This window comes from Aquila chrysaetos, chromosome 18 (assembly GCF_900496995.4).
Source record: "Aquila chrysaetos chrysaetos chromosome 18, bAquChr1.4, whole genome shotgun sequence".
In the NCBI taxonomy this organism is placed as follows: Eukaryota; Metazoa; Chordata; class Aves; order Accipitriformes; family Accipitridae; genus Aquila; species Aquila chrysaetos.
In genome coordinates, this window is record NC_044021.1 from 4,971,483 (window position 1) to 4,988,829 (window position 17,347).

The 17,347-nt window shown below is 44.6% G+C and overlaps 1 protein-coding gene across 1 annotated transcript in view; it reads right to left on the reverse strand.

Annotated features, from left to right (window-relative positions):
* The window catches only part of MYO10 (myosin X), a 169,831-nt gene that overhangs the window by 136,664 nt on the left and 15,820 nt on the right, over positions 1 to 17,347 (reverse strand). The gene's annotated exons all lie outside the window — the stretch shown is intronic.

A 17,347-nucleotide genomic window follows, 5' to 3' on the forward strand; every position in this document is an offset into this window, starting at 1 on the left:
TACACACAGTTTAAAAGATCATCCTCAAAGCCGGCTGGCTCCCTACCTATTTATTTTCCATCTCTGTTAGGCACTCACAGCACTTCCCTCCCCTATCATCTTTCACCTTTTTTCTAAATCCCTTTGCCCTTTATACAGTCCTCCTCTCTTGGCTGCACAACAATGCAGAGGATTTAAAAAAAAAAAAAACAAAACCAACCTACTAGCAAGCCAGGTTACAAAGAAATGACATTTTCTTTTTAGAGGTGAGGCAAAAACAGAGACTTTCAGCAAGACACCTATGTCAATCTAGTAAGACAGGGTAGGCGCAGACTATCTGAATTTTCACCTGGCTGGCAGATCCAGCATCAAGCTAACAGAAATAAATATCCAGCACTGAGAACAAGGGAGGCGGACGTGGGAAGAGGAACCACAGCTGATGCGGCAGCTGCAGCAAAAGCCATCCCATTAACGATGCCCACTCAAATTGCTCCAGCGTAGGAGAAGGCTTCAGCTGGCATGAAAACACTTAGCAGCAGCACCCCACGGTCTGACCTCCAACTCAAACTATACTCCCCTTCTCTACCAACAGACAGCAGGCTCCGTATCAGAAAGACAGTATTTTAGTGGTATTTAAAGAATAGATTTTTTTTTTTCCCCCCACCAGAAAAGTCAAATTCTCTCCTAAAGAAAAAGTAAAGGGGTGGTAGGAAAGGGCTGGGATATAACTTGATAATCATAAGGTTGTGACTTCGGGTGTACGATCACTGAAAAAAACAATTCAAATAATTAATTCTGCATGCTAGAATCCAAAGGTTGTCCTTGCCTGAATATCTACACACAGAATCTAGACTTACAGACTTGTTAAAGTTGGTGGGTTGCAGGGTCCTGATTAACAATCACGACAAACGCAGAGTTTTCTTTCTGTTACATGTTTAAGGCAAGCGGCCCGCGAGTCTACCACAGACTTCAGCCACATTACGAGTTGCATACGCTTTAGATATTGTTGAATAAACATTATTCTTGTTTCTATGATGGGAGAACAGCAGCACTGAGACACAAAATAACGTTCACGGAGAACGTAAAAACTCTTGCTGCTCGGTGTCTCTGAATGGTAAGAGCTCAGCTGCACATAGAGGACCATGTAAGAGCATCCCTCACGATTTTTTTTTTCCCCTCCATCTTTTGACAAACCGCTTTCCATTTTAAATGCTGCAAACGCCTGCGGAGCTGTTTGCCCTTTTACCTCCGAAATGTCGAGCCAGATGGTTTCCAGGTTTACAGCAAGTCCGAGGCAGTTCAAACGCAGGGTATGTCGACTCAAACGTGCAGGGTGAGGGCAGAGGGGAGGGAGAGTGCTAGTACCTGAGGCGGGCAGGGGGGAGCGGAGGACTGGGAAACAGCGGGGAGAGGACTCCCCAGAAGTGGTAAAAGCGATAGAGAGGATTTGAGCATTTAATTCAAAACCCAGTGACAGCAGTGGGAAGACTTCCACCCGCTCCCCTGGCTCTGCCTCTGACTCCAGCCGTCAGAAAACCCAGGGCGTTGCTCTTGTTTTAATCTCTATCGGCACGAGCAGACCTGCGCCGACCGGTCCGAGGGCACCTCTCACCCCGCCATTTCCAAAGGGAGGAAGGCTGACGTGAGGGCGTTGCTCTCGGACTTCTTCTGGTACCTCCCTGCCGGAGCCAGCACACAGAAACGTCCTGGGTCCCTCAGGTACAGGCGCAGGAGCGATGACAACTTTGAAGGCGACATCCTCAGTATTAAGGAATATCTACCGCAACTGCCGGGGCGGGAGACAAAGGTGAGCTGAGTCTTTTCGCTCGGATTCCTGTATGTCCTCGGCCACCTCACTTCACCTGTGCATCATTGCAGAAGGGCTGAGGTTGGCAGGGACCTCGGGAGGTCATCTGGTCCAACGCTCCTGCTCAAGCGGGGTCCCTAGACCAGACTGTGTCTACACAGCTTTTGAGTATCCCCAAGGCTGGAGACTCCACAACCTCTCTGGGCAACCTGTGCCAGTGCTCGGTCACCCTCACAGTGAAAAAGGGTTTCCTGACGTTCAGAGGGAACCTCCTGTGGTTCAGTTTGTGCCCGTTGTCTCTTGTCCTGTCACTGGGCACCACTGAAAAGAGCCTGGCTCCCTCCTCCTTGCACCCTCCCTTTGGGTATTTACATAAGTGAATAAAATTCCCCCTGCGCCTTCTCTTTTCCAGGCTGAACAGTCCCAGCTCTCTCAGCCTCTCCTCATAGGAGAGATGCTCCAGTCCCTTCATTGTCTTCACGGTCCTTCGCTGGACCCTATCCAGTACGTCCAAGTCCCTCCTGTACTGAGGAGCCCAGAACTGGACCCAGCACTCCAGGTGTCCCCTCACCAGTGCTGAGGGGAGGGGAAGGATCACCTCCCTCCACCTGCGGGCAATGCTTTGCCTAATGCATCCAACAGAAATACCTACAGAAACCTGATGAGATGGAATACTCCTGAGCTAACACAGGACACCAGAAGAAAGAATCATCAGCCCATGACACAACCTCATTCAATCTGACAATTGCCGTTTCATGTTTGAATATTTTGTTATTATTAGTGGGATCATTCTGGCACAAAATGAAGGAATACAAGGTTGTTCAGCTCACAGAAAATTTGTACTTCACTGGGCTTTTCTGCCTTGACCTAATAACCCCACAGGAGCAAGGCATAGCAAAACCTCCCCCCACCCCAGTAAATAAGCCTAGTTTTGTTCACAAATTGTAATAGATTTAACGACGGTGGCTACTGACACTGCTGAGCTCTGGAGAGCTGATGGCTGGAGGGGTGCAGACATGTACTACAGTCACCCCAAGCAGCAAAGGGAATTTGGCCCCAGACTCCCCACCACCCAGAGAAATGATTTCACCAGCCTGTTGCTGGGCATGAAGTATCTGTACCGGCCAGTGTCCACCACCTCCTCCTCCTCCTCGATGAATTCAATCCATCTACATGCACACATAAACAGCAAAAAAACCTATTTGTCAAAATGCAGTCAAGTTCTTCAGGTGCTTCAGGACAACCAAACCCCTGTTATTCCGCTGATTTATTATTTGCCAAAATCTCCGAGCTCGAGTAACATGAAGTTTATGCTTTCAAGGGCAACGAAAAGCTTATAAACACTAAGCTGCAACAAAATTTGCCAAACCCTCAGCATTCAGAATAGCCTCTCACAAGGAGAATGTTTTCCATCTTGAAATTAAATAATTAATTCTGCATTTTTTTTTTTTTTTTCCTGGCTATGAAGGGGAAAAAAAAGGGGTCTGCACAGAAGCGTTCACTTGGTTGGGCTAGTCCTAAAATAAACTTTTTAAAGCACAAAAGGGTTTGATTTAAACAAATGTACATTGTTAGGGGTCAATAGCTGCTATTCAGGGGAGGCCGGAACAATGCAGTTCACAAAGCCCGAGGCATCTGAAATGCAAATACAATGTGTTCCCTGGCAAGGTAGCTCAACAATATGCTATCTGTCCATGGGCTGGGTGCACTGCAAAGCCTTCCCGTCTGGGCGAAGGAAAAAAACCAAAAAAGTCTTGGCAAAAGATACCTCACAAGCTATGCAAGTTCCAACTACCTCCTGCGCCCAGCTAGCTCCACAACTGGGCTGTACTCCTCTGCGACGCGTAAACTATGAGTAAGTGACAGTTTTAAGAACAAAATCTTCACTAGCAGTTAATTTAGGGACAAGACTTATCATACAGGACCCGCCAGAGGAAGGACTCTGCTCAACGCGCATGGCAGCACATTGCTCGGAACCTGTTTTTTGGGGGGAGAAACCTGGTAACTTGGGTTATTCCAGAGCTCCCTGACACGCCGCCCTTCTGCGGTAAGGGGACAAAGCAAGCCACGGGGCGCTTACTAAAACCCAATGGTTTTTATTTCCGTGAAGCTAGGTTGTAAAAATACCTGGAATAGCGTTTGCAGAAGGGCCATATGCCATCACTTCCATGGCAAATAAATTTCTCTGGACTGCAAAAGGGAAAGGAAATGGGTTTGCAAATCTCACAGCTCTAAGACCACCTGGAGAAGTCCCTCGTCGTTCTACCTTGCGGATTTTGCTGCTGAAAATGCAAACACTACCTCTTACCTTCCTCTGTATTCTGTTGTTGGAGATGATAAAAATCCATATTTTTGTACTTTCTACAGGACATATATGCTGGAAATCACAAAATTAACCAAGAACTTTATCTCAACTAAGTAAAACAGTGCAGCATTTGTTGCAGAACTGTAATTAACAAGCTAGATTTTGCATGCATACAGGTTGTGTCCCAAATAAAATAACTGTGCACATTAATTACATTTCTGTATGTATATTGCATATATCTCTATATATGAAAACACAGATATTGTATAATAAATGTGTTCTCATCCAAATGAAAATGCTACCTATTTGCATGTTATAATGTAAAATCCAGTTGACTCATCAATGCAGTTGATTCAAAGCAGTTAAAACTGCTTTAAATTAAGGGCAATGAACACAGGTTACGCCGCATCTGCATTGAAAAAGCATTTTGCTATTAGGGCTTGGCAAAGCAAAAGGAACAATAGTCAATATGTATTTAGAGAACCTTTTGTTTATGCACCTCAGTAGCTTGGCTCCAAATGCAAAGTTTGAGAGACAGGAAGAGATGTTATTAACTAGGTCAAGCTGGACATAGCTTTTTAATGCAAAAGATAACCAAAACCACGTTCCTCCTCTTTACTAATTCACACACTGATGACAAACAAGGAAGGCCACGGCAAGAAAGAAGCTATCCAGAAAAAATACAGCTTTGCTAATTTCATAATAACGAGCAGTTTTGCTTCTGAAAACTCACTATTCGTTGTTAGCTTAGGACTACTGAAAACACTTGAGTTTAGGTACCCAAAAACCTTAATACGCCAAGTGCGTGCCTGACCAGACTCCTCAGTGACAAACTCCTGAAGTCCACTGGAAGCTGGATATCCTTCACCCACTTTGACCCAAAAATGAAGTGTTCAGCCTCTTAAGCAGAAGAGCAGACCTGTTCTTCCATACCTAAGTCCAGGGGAACAAACAAGTAGTAACGGCCATCCGTCTGACTTACTACTCTGTAATTCAGAGTATTGATGTAGATTCCCTCCTTTGCAGTGCCTGGCCTCCCCAGTGCAGCTCTCCCGCGCTCCAGGCTTCCACAACAGCCCGATGTCAGCGGTGGCCGCATAAAAAAACTACTACAAAAAGTCTACGTACACTCCCGCCACACAACATACAAAAGGGAAATAAACGCATACTCCAGAAATCACCAAAATAGTGGCACTAACGGGCCCCGTTTCTCTCCAGCCAGCCTGCCTCCCCTCTGCCAAGAGTCGGAAACGGGCAGTTTTTGTCTGGGGATGGTGGGGTGGGAAGGGATGGACGGAGTTACGGAGAAGGACTAGTTGAACCCCAAGTCTCTGTAGATAGTGAGAGAAAACACAGCTTTGGAAGGTATTTGAGCATGTAATCTAAATTTCAGTACTGTAAACTCAACTTCATGAACTGACTACACACTTAAATCTAGGCACATACTTAATCCAGCTAAACGGGGTAAAATTAATTTTGAAAATGCTTAAGGCATTAATCACAATTTCTTCAGAGAGCACAGGAGTAAACTATGAACACCCTTCTCTGAACAAATCTAGTTCTGCCTCCTGAACAATACCGCTTTGCTTTACTGTTTCAAAGCAGAACAAAGCCATGAAGATGTTTCCATGGGATATTAAGGTCAGTTTAGGGGGGTTAGTTTCCTGCAGAAAAAAATTCCTTGAAAACGAGATGTTTCTGTTGTCTGTCCATCCCCCACACCAGATCAAAGCACCAGCTCTCCTGAGGTCTGTGCAACAGCTGCTGATTAACCTTGAACAGGCTCCAGCTCCTTCTGTTTCAGTAATTGGAGATAGCACAGCACCGACAATGGCATACCACTTTAAAAACAAGAAACTGGATTAAAACATGTATTTTTACTGACTTGAGAGGGAACCAGAATAAATTTCTACCTTCCCCAGCCCTTTGAAAGCACCAGTGGTTCTTACAAGACCGCCGCTTCATACTAATAGGGCCTTTTTTTTTTAATTAAAAAAACCATTTTATCTTCCAGTTATGCCCAACACAAACAGCACACAGAGATTACCCTCTCTATATGGAGGTGGACAAGCACGCTCCTCCCCATCTTCTGCTGCTGAGTGTGAAGACACATCACTAACAGACCTCGCTCAAAAGCCAAAAAGCAATTCCACTTCTCTGCTTAGAGCTCTGAAGACGTGGTTGCCAGTTCCTGAGGACGACAAGGATTCCACACCACTAGGCAACAACAGCTTTATCATACCCTTAAAAGCAAATCCAGCAACGAGATGCCATCAAGTCTTTTTGGGAGCGTTACCTGTATTGCTACAGTCTGAATTATGACTTTCATGAGAGATTCAAGCGTTACCTTTACATTTTGACAAGTTTTGTCAAATAGCTTTTTCGCTTTCGACACTGCCCAACCTACACGATAGCATCATGGCTGGAAAAACACAACAACAGAGGAATTTGGAAAGCCTATTATCAGTTGCAGTCAAGTTCAGCAGGCTACTATGGGACAACAGCTCTTTCTCATGCCTGCAAGTTTAGGTAAAGAAGTAACAGTTTCTGAGCAGTCAAGTCAATGGCATTTCTCATTTATTCCAAAATCAAAAATCAGTGCTCAAAGCACTACTTGTCAACTGACTGTGATTAAAACTGCAAAAATGAGAAATCAGGGAAGTGGGAAAAGTGTACAGCAACTTTCCTGTATTTACTGGATCTGCAGTTTCAAGTCCTGCTGTACATCATCATCATCATCATCATCAGGTATCACCAGGATGTGACACCACCTCCACCACTCTCCCCTCAACACCTTGGCTTGGGAGGGGTGGAATTTTTATCTGTTAAAACTCAGTAAGGAAGATAAGTAATTCAAAAAGACAACACATGGGTGAGGAGAAGGAAGAGGAGGCAGTTACTGATGGCAGCAGGGAGATGTAAGGAACACGGGGGGAAAACAGCTTGGGGCCACTATAGACCTTTCCATCACCGTCTATACTGGGGCAGGGGGTAGCAGCGGCCAGGTAAGTGACAGATCTCCTGGTACATTCATGATCATCTTAAAGTAGCATGTAATTCTCTCCCCTTATTGGAATTCCTAAAGACGAATATACAATATCCTCACAAAACCCTCAAAACTTACCCTAAGAACCAAACAAGCCCTAACTCTGCCTTCACAGATTTCAGTAGGAGTTGCAGTGCTGTCTTTGATGACAGCACAGTTTTGCCAAGCACTCATATTTTTCCAAAAACCACATTTTTTACTAATTACTCATGACTACAAATGTAAAAAAAAAAAATAAAACCAAAAAACCCCAAACACAAAACCACAAAAAACCCAAAACTTAGTTTCCTTAAAACCAACTGAATTTAACCAATCTGTATACATGCACACACCCCAATTCTTCATGCGTGGCATTGAGATTTTTTAACCTCAACAGGTATTTTAAGAGAGACAGAACCAAGGCAGGACAGTGCACATAAAAGCAGCAGGGGGAGAGGCTCTCCCCTGAAAACTGTTCACCAAAGCCTACAGCAATACAGCAGGAGTAGTTATCCCAGCACGACTGCCCAAACAAGCCAATTTAAATCACCACTAGCTCCTGTTAACATAATCTATTCCATATTTTCTAATAAGTTGTTACGCTGCCATGCAGCTCTATCACTGACTTGGGGACAAGAGGACAGCCTGCCAAAACGCCTGTGGCTCATCCACCATGCTCTGTTGTGCTTGGCAGTCCCCAGTCCAAAAGCTACCAGCTTGGTAGCTTTTTGCTTATGCTACATGACAAGCCTATAAACTCACATCGAGGTGGAGAAGGATTTCTAAATGCACGTTGGTGAAGCCATGCTAGCACCCTCTTCTCATTCCCTCCTTCAGCTACCCTCTTGGGACTGGTGTCTCAGACCAATGAGGCAAAGCAATGGTAGAAATATTCTTCTTCACTACCCTCTTTATTGGGGCTCAGCCACAGAGTTTTGCTCTTCTTAAGAAACTTTGCCCTTAAAACCTCCCAGGTACCAAATTAATCATCTGCTACAGGTTGCTAAGGGTCTCAAAACCACTTTTCACAAGAGTTGCAAAACACCCTAGAGTTTTCTTCCACCTTCCTCTTGCCTCTCCTGCCTGAGCAGAAGGCAGAGCAGAGGCCGGGGAGCTGACAAACACCAGCCACGCGGTACGGGAGAGACCGACCGCTCCGAAACAAGGTTTAGTGTGAGACTCAGCTTGAAAGATGTTTCTCACTCACCGCCTGCAAAGCCCATGGAGAGTCTTGTTTGCAAAATGGGAACTCCTGCTTGCAAAGATACATGTTCAAGTCTCATTTCAAAACATTTTGTTTAGGAGGAACATCTTAAATTTGAATACTTTAAAGATGATGAAGTGAAAAAAAACCCAAAATGTTCCTTTGACACATGGGTCCTGAAAAGAGCCATTTCACTTATCTTCACAAGACATGGATCTGTTAGGCTCATCAGTCAAGGAACTGTTCCGTTCTTAACATTGTTCTACATGTACCTGGAGAATGACTTTTTAGAAGAAAATCTAATACGGAACAACTACATAGTACTAGTTTTTCCACAGATACTAGTTGTGCCACACAAGCACGGATATGCCTTGTCTAGAGGGACATTATACTGGTTCAGCCCGATTTGAATTTGCAAAGCAGACGAAATTTCTAATCAAGATAAATTTTCTACCATTGACCACTCTTTCCAGCCATCTGATTTTATTCTGGTAGTATTTATCAAAGCCTTCTTGAGTCAAGAAGCATCATTGGTAAAATGCCAGTGTTGCACCTGAAAGCACACAGGAGGAATTGAATTTAGCAAGGGAAGGACTATTCCTGGTTTCTAGGAAGCTCAGTGTTGTCTTTTTCTTCCCCCCCCCCGCCTCATGCCAAACAAGCAGCCAATTCCAGGAAAACTTACCTTTAGTCAAGTGGGATTGTTGTGTGAAAAAGATAATCCATATTAAGCAGCTGACTGTGCAAGGTGACAAGCATACTTAAAAATTATTCCCAAGAATAATAGCACAGCTTTCACTTTGCAGGTTACTAGCATCAAAGTACAAAAGGTTCCACTTTAGCTCTTACTTCCATATTGTCAATTTTCATGATCCTTTACAGGTCGGACAACCTTAGAGGGATTTTTTTTGTTTTGTTTATGTCTCCCTGCAACTCAAAAGTATCAGTTTACACATGAATCATTTTCCTGGGCTAGAGTAGGGATGGGCAAGAAAGGAAAATATTTTCAGCCTTAATTGTTGCAGAAAACAGCTATAAGATCAGAGCCTTAAGACAAAACCAAACCAACCCACCCAGCCCACATTCTTTGTAAGCGGTTGGTTTGTTTGTTTGTTTGTTTTTTCCCCTCTTCTTCCAAGCTCCTTATTTTCTTGAAATTAAAACTTGGGATTTTGGAGAGACACAGTTCACACTTTGGTGCCATAAGAACTAGCAAGACCAAGGCTGAGAAAGTAAGTGTGAAAAGGAGGGAGAAAAGAGAATAATGGACCAGTCAGCCCACATTTCTTTCATTCATTTATTTCCCTAATAGAAACATTGATTATTGAAAATAGGAGAATTTTAAATATCAGGTCATAACTTCTTTTCCTAAGTTGTATTGATCCCCTCACATTGAGTTTACAATAGATGATTCAGCAGGCTTCATTTGTCTTTGCAGCTTTGCTTTCACAGTACGGTCGGTACATACCTCTATTTCACCACAGGAACACAAATATTTAAAGCATGTAATTGCATTGAATTATTTCTTTACATTGCTAGTTCATGCTTTAAGGGGTTTTGAGAGGTTTTTTTTGTTGTTTGTTGGTTTTTTTAACCAATCTCCTTTGGCAAGCTACACAGGGTTTGCCCTACAAACACCAGAACCCTTTCCTAACTTTGCCCAACTACCATGTTCTACAGATGTCAACAGGAACCTGCATATGGGTAAACATCTGTAGAATAAGGACTTAGTATGGTTCATATCTAATGGAATACAGAAAGAGGAGGAGCAGATGAAGAACACTGGAAAGTTGGTAAATTAGGACGTGCTGTTGGACCTGTTCAGTAGCATTTCCCAACAACCGTTTCAGCCTCGCCTTTCTGAAGGCCAGTCTGACCCCACGCCGAGGAACAAATCCCCGTTGCTCTTCGACCGCAAGCAGTTGACAGGTTTGGGCTGCACCAACGCTTAGCAGACGGAGCTCAGGTCCTCTGTTCCCCACGGGCCACAGCGATTCACCCAACGGCCTTCACCGACAGCGCCCGCTCAACTCTGTTCATACGCCCCATTATAAATCAGGGGCAACATCCCAAATCCAGGCCAAGCGCCTCTTCGCCACACCAGCTCCAACAGCCGAGACGGCCCCGCGGCCCGTCCCCGGCACACGCGGTCCCTTGGCGCGGGCGCAAGGTGGCACGTCACCCACCGCTCGCAGGTGGGAACGGGAGCCCAGAGAAGCCCAGTGAAGAATAAACGCATGCCACGTCTACGCCTAGCCAGGAAAATGGGGTTTTCTGGCCTGCAAGGAGTCAGCTGCGGCAACTGGGTAGCGGCAGCGCTGAGGCTGGTGTGGGAAGCTCGGGGCAGGCGTTATCAGACTTGCAGCATCACACAAAACGAGTCCAACGTGGGTTATGAAAACTTGAGGTGGTGGCGAACCAGTACTACATACCCAGGACCTAACCGTCCTTAAAAATTAATTAAATAAAAATCAATTCATCCTAAAAATCCAGGATGTAAGCAACTTGCCCTGGGGAAGCGCACCCCGCTGCATCCAAAGCCCACCTGTGGCGCCTGGCTTTTACACGCAGGTTTGGAAGATGGGATGATCCTTTGCCAGAGAAACTCATGGACATCTCGATGAATGTCAAGCAGCACGGCACCCGCCTGCGCTCTCCCTCCTTACCTCTCCTGCTTCAGCTGAGCGCAGAAAAAGCTGATCCTGCCACCGAAATCCTAAGTTGCAAGGCTAGCCTTAGCAACTTCCCACACTAATTTGTCCGCTGCAAACCACAATAATCACCGAGCAACTCCAAATTGCCTGTCTGGAGATCACCTGATGAAAACGCAACCAATTAAGCAAAACGCAGCGGCACGCTTTATCATTAAAGGGCAGAGCGCTGGCTTATTCCCATGCACCTGGGGCAGAAAGGCTGGACAGGTTGCGCGGGGGATGCAGACGTAGGTCGCTGTGCCCAACCTGGTGAGCATCGGGCGAGCTCAGCCTAGCTCCTCGAACGCTACGTGCGCGGCCAGCCTCACCGCAGGCATCCTGGTAGCAGTCAGAGCAGGGAGGACGTGAAAACCAGACAATAGCCCCAAAAAAGGGCAAGATTTTGTAACTCAGAAGGACGTTTGAGCTTTTTATGGTGCGCAATATCCGATGCCTTTTGCCCTCCGACTTCCTGCAGCTCGCTGCCTTGCATACAGCAACGAAATGCAGGTCTTAAAAAACAAAAGCGAGCAGCCAACAGTGTTTCAGCTAAATCCTAGCAGCATATTAAAGCACTCGCAACCCACTAACAGGTATTACAGTTCTACACAGAAAGGGGCAAGTTTGTTTGCTGGGAAGTTGTGGGAGCTTCAACCAACAGGACAAAAGTTAAGTACCTTAACAAAAGAGTAGTCAGGGTATACACTGCTTAAATACATAATCTCTATTTTCAGAAGGCGGGGAGGGGAAGAGTCAAAGGGTGACCCTCAGTTACACTCTCTAACAGACCTGTAAAGAGGCCCACAGGTCTACACAGACAGAAGAAAAAAGTTTATTCCACTCCCTATTTATTTTAGAATTAATTTGCATTCACACCAGTTGAAAAAATGACACTAACAGGACCCTGAGAAATTACTGCACCTGTCTACAACCCTGAAGAGGTGTCCTTTCTTCTGCTTTCCTAAGTCCTCTTTTCATTTGTCCCACCTAGCCCCATCAATAGTCTGGGATGCCTGGGAGAAATCACCCCTGAGACTTTGGTGGACCCTTCTCTCGGGTCTGGAGCAGGCAGGAGGACTGGCTGTCAGCTATTCCCATCTCCTCCTTCTCCAATGATTACCTTCTTCTCCTTCCCAGGTCAGAAACTCAAGAAAGACTCCCAGTAAATTTTAACACTCAGCCGTTAACTGAGATGTAAAACACAGAAGATTTGATCACTGTTGTATTTCAATGCAAACGGACCTCCCCGCCCCCTTGAAATATGAAAAGAGTGTATCAAACTGTGAAGGATGAAAACCTATAACCTTAAATGATTTACTATTCAATTCAAAATTCATTCATATATGTAAACAGCTCATAAGTAGGATCTAATCTACCAACCCTGAAACAAACACCAAAGTGTCCAGTAGATATGAAATAGCTGCTCATGACTTACTTCTCAAACCTGTGATCAAATGTTTTTAAACAAAAATCAATTCTAACGGGCATTTGAAAACACCTAATTCACTTCCCCAACACAGGGGACAAGGAAAATTAGGTGGCAGTAGCAGAAGAGAAATTTAATCCCAGCGTAGTCTCACTCAGCTGTTGGATGGTGGGAGCAGAAGACTGTCCATCAGGGATAATCTCCGCTTTCCCAGAGCCTACGGGACATCAAAGCAGGCTGCACCAGTGGCATTTTACACCACTGTAACACATACAGAAGGTACAACTTAGTAGAAAAGAGAATTTGGGATCTATACCAAAGGCAAATTTAGCAAGGAAGCTCATATTTTAGGTAAAGTTAGAAAGCCACGAGGTTCAGGTAAAAGGCAGCATTCCCTGCATGCGCTTTGAACAGTTTTGCAACTTTATTGGCTTTAAACTTCTCTCAGAGACGAGGCTGATGCTTTGCACGGCTTCCCGCTGCAGAGCCCCATCACTGCTGATGAATACCGATAGTATGCAGCAGTTGCAAGGTAAAAAGGCAGCCTGAAACACTGCATTCATTATATTCAGCCCCTCAAGGTCACAACCCTCTGAAATGCAATCTCCAGCTTTTGCTTAGCCCACTTCTTCTCCCTGGCCAGATACATTTCCTTCCAGTAATGCTACTCTTATTAGCATACCTGCTTTGATTTTTCTGCACTTGTGCAACTATAAAATGAAGCATCTACAGGCGAGTCACCTGAGTCATTATCGCAAGTCATTTTTTCTTTTATTGGGATTTTTTTCAGGACATGTAATAAAAATTGACTCCTTTTAAGTTCATTCAGCACTAAACTGCCAGAAGGGAACACCTTTAGTAGAAAACTCAGAAACGGAGCAGGTATTTATATCAGCAAACCTTCTCTTCTCCTGCCATAGATACTTTCACGTCATACGCTGGACCGAGCCCTGTAATTCCATATTGCTTCCCATCTTGCACCTATAGACAAATCCCCAGGGCAGGTCACACAAAGCAGGCTCACAGCTTCCTTGGAGGTACAAGCCATGAGGAAAGGCGTGTTGTTGTAGCGTCTTTCCAAAGAAGCTTAAAATCTGCACTCCACCTTTCAACAAAAAGGTGTGGCATGTTTCCTCACTTGCAGGCACACCTAGAGATTTGACGCATTCCCATTCTGCGTCCTTGTTTTCATGACAGGGATGAACATTTCCTGCATCACTCTGGCGCTGGTTTGGTTTTTGTTGGGTTTTTGGGTTTTGTTTGGTTTTTTTTTTCTTTTTTTTTTTCTTCAGTGCATGTTTACATGAGCTGGTAATTGTTAAAAGGAAAAATGACTACCTCAACCTAGTAGTTGTGGCAGAAGCAGAAAAAGCAGAAACACAGAGCAGTTGCTTCTGTAAATTTTTTTTATTTGCATGCATGTATGTTTTACTGTACTGCAGATTGATAAGAAATTTAACCCGAAACTAAACCACAAAGCAAGTAGAAGAGCTTAACCAAACAGAAGTGATTTAAAGCAACAACACCCAACAAAACGGCCATTTATCCCAGAGATAAAGGAGGAGTACAAGGAAATGCATCTGGGCTGAGACTCTCTTCTAGTTTACCACGTCCAGTGTGCAAAAGCATAATAAAACCAGGGTTGAACAGCTGCATGCCTCTCAGCAGGCGAAGGACCTTCTCAGCCAAGCGGTTCTGACTATACATTGTAATCTCCCAGCAGTACACCGCTCATATATTTGGGTGGGAACCCCTTGCACCCAAGCTCTTCCCATTAGCCAAGAGGATTAGCTCCAGCAAGAAGCGGAGCACCGCTGCAGCAGAGAGGGAGATCCTTTTTCCCCAATTCTCCAGATCAGGTCTGAAATCAGACCGTACCCTTTACTACCGACATGACCTACTTGGGCCGAGACGCTAAACTCAACTTTTTTGGTCTAAATCCAGGGCAGAGATCCTGTTTCCTTCGCACAAAGACCTGCCAGCTGCGACTAGCAGCCGCATCTCTCCCAGCCAGCAGCTCCCACCAAGCGCCGGCCGTGGAGAGCCGTGCTCCCCCAGATTAGAAAAACCGATGCCAGACCAGAGAAAGACCCGGCAAGAACGCAGCTGCCCTGAAACAAGAGATATTCAAGAGCGAAACCCAGCAGATTTTAAGGCTGGTGAAAGTAATGGCTGAGACCTAAGGGGTGCGAAACGTATTTGCGCGTGAAGCACGAGGACCTTCGTGGAGCACTCGGGATGTCCCAGCAGGCAGGGGATCGTGCCGCCAGCAAGAGCATGCAAGCAGCGACTTTAAGCCTGACAAAAGCATGCTTTTCTCCTGTAAGGAAACTGCTCCAGTAGGTGTACACATCCCTGCTCTGCATTTCCCAGCTCCCCCCCTCACCCTGCCACCCAAGAGGTGTGCTGGAAGCTACGAGTCAACACACTGGACAGCAAGCTTTCACGAGCAACCCTTGTTGACCCTAAAGCCTAGGGAACCATGACTTTTCTCTTAGCTACCTCTGAAAGTATGTCTACGCAGGAGTACAAACCTTTACACGGCGATTTATTTTACTTGGCAATGAATTAAGACAACCAACTCCTTTGTAAACGTCAGCCCAGACAATTCCATAAACATCTACCTCCCACAGCACCATGCAGTTCCCCAGTCTGTGAAACCTGGGAGGACTTTATAGGCCTTCCACCACAAGGATGTTCTTTAAATTATTTATAAAGAAGGTGACTGCACAGTAAGTTCAAGTCAAATTAGTAGGGTGCCTAAATTAAAATGCAAGTGTAGCAGCACTCAAAATGCAGCATTACTGATTATTCCCTGCCCAGAGAGGCACTTTTTCTTAAATAATAAAGAAGAACCCTAAAAACAGAAAAGAGAAAAAAAGAACAAAACAAAACAAAACAAACACAAAGTATATGGACTTCATAGTATTCAAATGCATGTACAAGCTGAGACTGGGAATTTTCCATGACTGCCTGACATAGTGCTATTAAAACATATTTAATCTTACTTACCCATAATCAGATTTTTATGGCACTAAAGAACGCAAGTCTAAAACAAATATAAATGTCTTCCTCTGCCTAAACACAGCCAGTATCTTTTACTACTTTTCATACCAGTAATAAAGTCACTCCTCATATTACTACACTGTGAGTCAACAAAACAGCTATTTGTTGGGTTTGGGTGGTGGGGTTTTTTTTTTTAGTAACTCTTAGGTAAAATGAAATTACCTAAACACCATCGAAAAAACAACTTTTCCACAAATGCTGAAGCATGGAATTGTGCAAAGAGAAGCATTATTGGCAAATTACTGTAGAACAGAAGAGGATTCAGGAAAGCCTCCTTATTCAGAAAGAGCACGCACTTGATTTCAGCTGATGTGAACGTGACACACACCCAAGAATGAACGTGTGCTTCTTCAGCCCCAGCCTCCTTTGGGAAAAATGCCCAAACTTGGTCACCTGGAGGGGTACCTATCCCTATTGAATTACTCTCACAAGTGTCATTTCAAAAAAAGTGAATGTTTTTAAGCATGTTACTAATTACGCAGACTGCTTTAGCCAAAATGGTATTTTTACTCTTCAAAAGTCAAAAAAACAGCCTGTTACCATTAATCTCAGAGCAGCAGAACATCTGAGCAGCATCTTGCTCATTATTACCAGGAAACCCAACCCCACACAACAGTTCTGCTGAAGCTCGTGCCCCTGCAGTGCTCCTTAACTCTAGGACAGTAGGAATCATGAAAAGCCACTTACGCTTCACTGCAAATAAATGCTGCACTAGCAATACATTTAGCAATGCATTCCTCCACTGCCAGCTCCGTATTAGCTTCCTCCAAGCTTTGACTTGGCTGGTCAAAAAGACTTGGCCTTAAATAGAACCAATTTCCTTTTCAAAGAAGGCATAAAGAAACTCAAAATGGAACAATAACTTTCTGCTTACTGCACATACTACCTTTAACCCCTTATGCAGCATACGAAATCCTTCATTCTGCAGGGAGGAACAGAGATTTCCTCACCTGTAAGGAAATGAATTTTGAGTCCTTGGAGCTCCACACCACTTTCATGTGTGCAGCGGAAAATATTACAAACCACAAGGACCATGTGCCGGCTCCTTCACCAAGGAAGTCACCCAGAACTTGGCTCCTTGCTTAGCACGAGCGGTAGGTCTGGTTTTATTTGCATCGGCACAAGGACCCGGGGAGGGCACTACACCTCTCTACCCAGAAAAAGGGAAAAAGATGTTGCAAATGAAAAATCCTGTAGTATTTTGCAAATAGAGAACCGATGCAAAAGCAGACTGAATGACTTGTTGAGGGCTGCAAGCCTTTGGCAGATGCATCGATGCAGTTTAAATCATCCAAATCCCATGACAGTGTTCACATGACATCACCTTCCCTCCTGCTCACGGGCCAGTCTTCCTACAATTTCCCTGTTGTTTCAAGTATCAACTTGTCTTTGTTTTGAAGAAGTGCCTATAACTTCATCATAATTCTAGCTGCTCACGCGTACGACGAGCACAGCTGAACTCTGGCAGCGTGTTTATCACTGAACTGAGATCTTTTGAAGAGAGCGCCTATACAACATTGTTTTGATCACGTTTTCAGTTCCCCTTTATCTTCAGATAGCCACGAGCATGTTTGTTTATGCACAAACATGACCATCAGAACTTCTGTGTGTATTTTCAGATATACACATGCTTTCACGATGTTTTCTTCTCTTAGGAGCTAAATCCCCACCTCGCATTCACATAAGCAAGATCCCATTTGTACGGGACAACTACAAAATCTAGGCGCATAGCTAGAAGTATGCAGAGACACATGCTTCATTTTAATTCCTCCAGATCACATTAAGACCCATCTCAAACATATACAACTTCCAGGGGTAATACACAACTTCAGCCAACTTGCA